Source organism: Schistocerca serialis, chromosome 6, assembly GCF_023864345.2.
Source record: "Schistocerca serialis cubense isolate TAMUIC-IGC-003099 chromosome 6, iqSchSeri2.2, whole genome shotgun sequence".
Lineage (NCBI taxonomy): Eukaryota > Metazoa > Arthropoda > Insecta > Orthoptera > Acrididae > Schistocerca > Schistocerca serialis.
In genome coordinates, this window is record NC_064643.1 from 563,272,248 (window position 1) to 563,280,492 (window position 8,245).

Sequence of the window (8,245 nt, forward strand, 5' to 3'; positions counted from 1 at the left end):
GCGTGAATATATACAGAGGCATACATAACTTTGTACAGATGAGCACGTAGGTGCGAAGCCTTAGACCCGTCGTAAGTAGTGCAAAGTCTCTATATGAAGCGAAGCTGGGGCGAAGTGTCCCGCCGTCTGCTCTTGATCAAAGGTGCTGAATCTGGAGCGGAGCTCGTAGAGCTCCATAGCACCGGCTAGAGGGCGCTGTCGTCGGTGTCTGTCGTACTGCCAACCTAAGAACTTGCACCTACGCTGTGACATCGTAGCTATCGATACCACGATCAGGTTATCTGAACAGTATCCAGCAACATGAACTTGCTCGTTTGTTGTCATATCATTTGAATGTTTTCTCGTAGAAACCTGGACTAATAAAGGGTTATGAATACAAAATAGAGGTGTTACCCCATGAAACCTTCTGTCACGCCACATGTTCTATACCGTTATAAAGACTTCAATCAAACTGTATGCGAAATGATTCATAATGAAAAAGTTAATATAAGATTTTTTCAGGTTTTGATGTATTTTTCATGTATGTAATAGTATAAAAGTGTTTTGCATGGTATATTTTTCTGTATTTACGACATAGAAAGTGTCACCATATGTGAGTGTATAACCTCCCCCTCACTTATCGACCTTAATGACAGTAAAAATTAAACAGCGTGTACCTAATGGAAATATGGGAAAAGCAATCGTCACCGAAGTCAATCTGACGCTAAAGAGGGAGGAAAGGGTTACATCTAAATGAAAGGCAAAATGCAAATGAAACTGGTGGAAATTAATTTTGAAAAGGGGTAAAGTTAAATGTGTGATCGTTACATTAACAATTAATTGGCGTTGATTAGATATTTGAGATTTGGGGAAAATTACGGTCGCCAGTCCCATGGACAACTACTATAATAACTGAAAATGAAAGATTAATGCACATATAATTAGCACTAGAAGTGTGGCAACTGAAGGTTGACACGTGGTGTGTGAAAACTGAATGTTTGTCAGAAGTAATAAATTTCACTACACTTTGACTTAATTTAGCAAAAGAATTAATAAAACCCGAAAATTGAAAGTTAAATTTAGTGACTGAAATTAATAGTGAACTTTGTTTCTGAAGCACTACGAAATTCAATAAAATAAGGTTAGTCTTGGTGTACCTCAACAATCATTTCAAAAGTTACTTGAATCTACGCAATTTATAAGTAAGAGATTTAACTTTGAACTTGAATTAAATGATTCTGAACAATTAACAATAGTAAAATTTAGTGTGTACCAAGCTGGGCTGCAGTCACAGGTAAGCTAAAATATGGTAACACAACTCGCACTCTTAATTTGTGCTTGTGTAATCTAAATATTGTAGCCAGCTATCAATACTTTAACTGAACTTTGAAATTAAAGCAGTGAAATGGAATGATATTACTTTAATGCTGGCGTTTGAATTTCAACGACACTCGGGTTCATTCCAGAAAAGGAAGGGACCCTGCTTGGTGATGTAAATGGGACAATGAGCAACAAAGGTTCATGCTAAGTTGCTGTAATTTAGTGAGGCAAATGGAACAATTTTAAAAGCTGAGGTCTGCCATACAGTTCTAAAACTTTACGTGCCGTACAGTTATAAAACTTTACGTGCTTCCAGTCTTCCTTGTTGGTTGATTGAAGGTTTGAAGTCGTCGGTCGAGGAGGTGGCGACAGTCACTCATTGTCGGCCGTCGCTGTTGCAGAAGCTGGATGTTGGCACGCCTTCTTCTCGACACGGTCACCAGGCGAAACGGGCTCTTAGTGTGCGCCAGCTAATGCTTCCCGTCCGCGACACCGTGTCAGAAACTATCATAGCAAGTCGAGCGCAATTACATGCTGCCAAACCGCGAAAGGGCGCTGCAGTCTGGAACCGCAAGACCGCTACGGTCGCAGGTTCGAATCCTGCCTCGGGCATGGATGTTTGTGATGTCGTTAGGTTTAACTAGTTCTAAGTTCTAGGGGACTAATGACCTCAGCAGTTGAGTCCCATAGCGCTCAGAGCCATTTGAGCCAAACCGCGAAAGCGCGGCAGCTCGCGGGAGCGTCACACAACACACCTGCTCCACTGCCCTACTCCAGCCAGACTCCCCTCTGCCCGCGCTCCATGCGGCAGAGTAAACACTACCAAAGATCCTAAACACTTTGGTTCTCCACACGACCTATCGATGTAGTCGTTCGATAGCATAGTTTTCCCTAGGCCAGACCCAGCGTAAAAATACAAATAATATTTACAAAAGAAACCAATTATACATCGACATATATATATATATATATAAAGACACAGAAATGTCATATCTTCAGGTAACGACACATATATAAAGACACAGAAACGTCATATCTTCAGGTAACAAATAAGGAAAAGAATTTATAGTGCAATAGATGGAAATAGGAGAATATGCATTTCCAGCGTTACAAGTGTACTTGACAAAGGAACAATATTACTTGCTTTTCAAATATGCATAGGAAAGACATTAGTTACTGAACATGAAGGAACACAAGTTCGTGAAATTGAAGTAAAATAGTGAATATAAAGTGATATCTATTTTTAATGACAACATTTGATTTAATTCCATACCGTAATGTAAAGTTAGGACTATTATTTCATTGGAATGTTCAGCTTGTAAAAGATTTAGTAGAAATGTAAGTTCAATTTTCTTAAATATACAATACTCATTTATTTGGTAATATTTCAACTAATAGAGTAAAAAGAAAGATGGCCATGAGTAGAACCCATGTTAATGGGAAACACCAAGGGTCTTCAGCAAAGCAGATTTCAATGAAACAATTTTAGAATCAATCGAGTAGGGGCATGTCACGCCATTTTACTGCATGACTTTGCTAGCTTTTTGGATCCACAGCTAACCTTACATTCGGCTTGAGAAACGCATATTAGACACAGTGTAACACAACAACATGCACAGCAGTCCCGACCAAATATAAAAATATAGGCAATTTATTGAGTATAATATGATAAAGCCATTATTATTGTAAAGTCAGGCCAGAGTCTGAGTACAAATCTTGATGATCAATTTGTCAGACTAACGTGACATAGGGTGCAGGAGCGAAAGCAATGAATTGTGTAATTCACAAACTGTAACACCTGCATCTAAACGAAAAGACAGATAATGCAAGGGACAGAACCGGTGATTAACTTGTTCTGTGGCAAAAACTACTGTAGTCAGAGAGACAATAAAAACCGTGACTTGAACTATATGGAACTGTGTAATTCGCAATCTATAGTATGAGAAAGTCTTAAGTGAGCGATCGCCGTACTTTGTACAGACTTTGGCGGACGTCCTTAACGAACAGATGTTGTTAAGCGCACACAATGCGACGAGTGTGAAAAAAGTGTGTAATTACATCTCGTGTAAACTGTGCGAAAGATGTATTTGGAATAGACAGCGTTTCACGCGCGATAACTTACAACGCGAAGCGGACAATTGGTCGGTCAGTGACGTGCCGCACTCGGAGTGATGTTTTTAGAACAGGATATAAACAGTGAATAGTCATCGTTCAAAGACACGGTGAAGTGTAGAGCGTGTGACGACTTCAGGACGCTTATACAGTGCGAAACATTAAGAATATCATAAAAAGTGAAAAATCATCCGTGTCTGCAGGACTATGTGATTACTGGAACTACGCACATGGGGTGTAATAAACAGTTATGGAGCTGGCCCTGAACTACACTACTGGCCATTAAAATTGATACACCATGAAAGTGACGTGCTACAGACGCGAAATTTAACCGACAGGAAGAAGATGCTGTGATATGCAAATGATTAGCTTTTCAGAGCATTCACACAAGGTTGGCGCCGGTGGCGACACCTACAACGTGTTGGCATGAGGAAAGTTTCCAACCGATTTCTCATACACGAACAGCAGTTGACCGGTGTTGCCTGGTGAAACGTTGTTGTGATGCCTCGTGTAAGGTGGAGAAATGCGTACCATCACGTTTCCGACTTCGATAAAGGTCGGATTGTAGCCTATCGCGATTGCGGTTTATCGTATCGCGACATTGCTGCTCTCTTTGGTCGAGATCCAATGACTGTTAGCAGAATATGGAATCCGTGGGTTCAGGAGGGTAATACGGAACGCCATGCTGGATCCCAACGGCCTCGTATCACTAGCAGTCGAGATGACAGCCATCTTATCCGCATGGCTGTAACGGATCGTGCAGCCACTTCTCGATCCCTGAATCAACAGATGGGGACGTTTGCAAGACGACAACCATCTGCAAGAACAGTTCGGCGACGTTTGCAGCAGCACGGACTATCAGCTCGGAGACCATGGCTGCGGTTACCCTTGACGCTGCATCACAGACAGGAGCGTCTGCGATGGTGTACTCAACGACGAACCTGGGTGCACCAATGGCAAAACGTCATTTTTTCGGATGAATCCAGGTTCTGTTTACAGCATCATGATGGTCGCATCCGTGTTTGGTGACATCGCGGTGAACGCACATTGGAAGCGTGTATTCGTCATCACCATACGGGCGTATCACCCGGCGTAGTGGTATGGAGTGCCATTGGTTACACGTCTCGGTCAGCTCTTGTTCGCACTGACGGCATTTTGAAGAGTGGACGTTACATTTCAGATGTGTTACGACCCGTGGCTCTATCCTTCATTCGAATCCTGCGAAACCTTACATTTCAGCAGGATAATGCACGACCGCATGTTGCAGATCCTGTACGGGCCTTTCTAGATACAGAAAATGTTCGACTGCTGCCCTGGCCAGCACATTCTCCAGATCTCTCACCAATTGAAAACGTCTGGTCAATGGTGGCCGAGCAAATGGCTCGTCACAATACGCCAGTCACCACTTTTGATGAACTGTGGTATCGTGCTGAAGCTGCATGGGCAGCTGTACCTGTACACGCCATCCAAGCTCTGTTTGACTCAATGCCCTGGCGTATTAAGGCCGTTATTACGCCCAGAGGTGGCTGTTCTGGGTACTGATTTCTCAGGAGCTGTGCACCGGAATTGCGTGAAAATGTAATCACATGTCAGTTCCAGTATAATACATTTGTCCAATGAATACCCGTCTATCATCTGCATTTCTTCTTGGTGTAGCACTTTTAATGGCCAGTAATGTATACAATAGCAGTGACATAATGTGTACATTTTTTCCCATTGCGAATTCCCGTCTTTTTGTTAAACAAATAATACTTCGTAATCGAACTTGTTTCATGGTCACTCCTTGGCGTTACGAGCGGTTTAGGGAGACGACAACGCTGGAGGCGACGCCGACGCAGCCTTGACGGACAGTAGCGCTGTTAAACGTCAACGCGGGGGCGTTGCCTGCCTCCACGCCGACGGTACGTACGTTCCAGCTGGGCGTATCCACGATGACGCAGCATCGACTGCTCGACGCCGTACCTGCAACGTCCCAGGAACATCCGACGGCCGATGACGGCGGCTTCTGGCTGGTGACACCATCGACCAACGGCATCGTCATACGTCTGTCAAATTAAGTATGTAATCGATCAAATGCAAACTTGGCAAATCAAAAATGCAATACTTGATTATATTTGAAACGTTCATAACAGATAGAGATGAAGGACAGTCTGTTTCACTCCACCCAGGTTTTTTGCTGTTCCCCTTGGAGCCCTCGTCCGAATGGAGAGCGATAAAAAGTAAATGTCCGCAGCTTAGTTAATAACAGACTATCCTTGGTAAAATAAAATATATATTTTTAAATATATGCACCAATAATGTTGAAATTTTGTAACCTTGTTGAACGATGTAAAGTGTATTGATGTGAACTCAAAATATCAGACAATCATAGAAATACACTCCTGGAAATGGAAAAAAGAACACATTGACACCGGTGTGTCAGACCCACCGTACTTGCTCCTGACACTGCGAGAGGGCTGTACAAGCAATGATCACACGCACGGCACAGCGGACACACCAGGAACCGCGGTGTTGGTCGTCGAATGGCGCTAGCTGCGCAGCATTTGTGCACCGCCGCCGTCAGTGTCAGCCAGTTTGCCGTGGCATACGGAGCTCCATCGCAGTCTTTAACACTGGTGATGATGATGATGAGCGTTTGGCGTCATTGGCCGGGAGGCCCCTCGCGGGGCAGGTCCGGCCGCCATATCGCAGGTCTTATTACATTCGGCGCCACATTGGGCGACCTGCACGCCGGATGGGGATGAAATGATGATGAACACAACACAACACCCAGTCCCTGAGCGGAGAAAATCTCCGACCCAGCCGGGAATCGAACCCGGGCCCAGAGGACGGCAATCCGTCACGCTGACCACTCAGCTACTGGGGCGGACTTTAACACTGGTAGCATGCCGCGACAGCTTGGACGTGAACCGTATGTGCAGTTGACGGACTTTGAGCGAGGGCGTGTAGTGGGCATGCGGGAGGCCGGGTGGACGTACCGCCGAATTGCTCAACACGTGGGGCGTGAGGTCTCCACAGTACATCGATGTTGTCGCCAGTGGTCGGCGGAAGGTGCACGTGCCCGTCGACCTGGGACCGGACCGCAGCGACGCACGGATGCACGCCAAGACCGTAGGATCCTACGCAGTGCCTTAGGGGACCGCACCGCCACTTCCCAGCAAATTAGGGACACTGTTCCTCCTGGGGTATCGGCGAGGACCATTCGCAACCGTCTCCATGAAGCTGGGCTACGGTCCCGCACACCGTTAGGCCGTCTTCCGCTCACGCCCCAACATCGTGCAGCCCGCCTCTAGTGGTGTCGCGACAGGCGTGAATGGAGGGACGAATGGGGACGTGTCGTCTTCAGCGATGAGAGTCGCTTCTGCCTTGGTGCCAATGATGGTCGTATGCGTGTTTGGCGCCGTGCAGGTGAGCGCCACAATCAGGACTGCATACGACCGAGGCACACAGGGCCAACACCCGGCATCATGGTGTGGGGAGCGATGTCCTACACTGGCCGTACACCACTGGTGATCGTCGAGGGGACACTGAATAGTGCACGGTACATCCAAACCGTCATCGAACCCATCGTTCTACCATTCCTAGACCGGCAAGGGAACTTGCTGTTCCAACAGGACAATGCACGTCCGCATGTATCCCGTGCCACCCAGTGTGCTCTAGAAGGTGTAAGTCAACTACCCTGGCCAGCAAGATCTCCGGATCTGTCCCCCATTGAGCATGTTTGGGACTGGATGAAGCGTCGTCTCACGCGGTCTGCACGTCCAGCACGAACGCTGGTCCAACTGAGGCGCCAGGTGGAAATGGCATGGCAAGCCGTTCCACAGGACTACATCCAGCATCTCTACGATCGTCTCCATGGGAGAATAGCAGCCTGCATTGCTGCGAAAGGTGGATATACACTGTACTAGTGCCGACATTGTGCATGCTCTGTTGCCTGTGTGTATGTGCCTGTGGTTCTGTCAGTGTGATCATGTGATGTATCTGACCCCAGGAATGTGTCAATAAAGTTTCCCCTTCCTGGGACAATGAATTCACGGTGTTCTTATTTCAATTTCCAGGAGTGTATATGACTGGAATTATGTTAAATATTCTGACACGAAGTGCAAACGTTAGTGAAAATACTCCATGTGACGTAATGTGGAATGCCACGATCGGACATTAGATCATGTGACCATGGCATTCCAGGGGGCCCTATGATGACCCATGGCCCTTATTAGGAGAGCTATATGATGATGATGAGGTTACAATGAAATGGCAACCTTTAGCTGCGACAGGCGTTGACATACGTCAACGGGGACAGATGAAAATGTGTGCCCCGACCGGGACTCGAACCCGGGATCTCCTGCTTACATGGCAGACGCTCTATCCATCTGAGCCACCGAGGACACAGAGGATAGATAGTGCGACTGCAGGGACTTATCTCTGGCACGCCTCCCGCCACACCCACATTTTCAACGTACTGTCTCGCACTACATTCGTAGTGCCCCTGCCCATTATACTCATTACTCGCGGCGCGTTGCCGATTCCCGTAAGAGTTCGGGCACTTTTTGTGCATCCGCACAGAAGAAGAAGATGGTCAAGTGGCAGGTGAGCCTTAACTATATATATACTAAGTTGGTATCTGTTATTTCGGACACGTCCGAAAGAACAGATATCATCTTAGTATGTATATGATGATGAGGTCCCATACTCGAGGAGCGTAGGGGACGATGCGGGAAACCTTCACCGCCGTACTATGCAAGGTCCGAGCGGAGGTAGTTTGCCATTGCCTTCCTCCGACCGTAATGGGGATGAATGCTGACGAAAACGACACAACACCCAGTCATCTCAAGGC

The 8,245-nt window shown here is 46.3% G+C and overlaps 1 non-coding gene across 1 annotated transcript; it reads right to left on the reverse strand.

The window, feature by feature from the left end:
* Window positions 1-7,722: 7,722 nt before the first annotated feature.
* Trnat-ugu (transfer RNA threonine (anticodon UGU)) lies at window positions 7,723-7,796 on the reverse strand. Its single transcript has one exon. It is a non-coding gene; the product is annotated as a tRNA-Thr (tRNA).
* Between the last annotated feature and the right edge of the window lie 449 nt (window positions 7,797-8,245).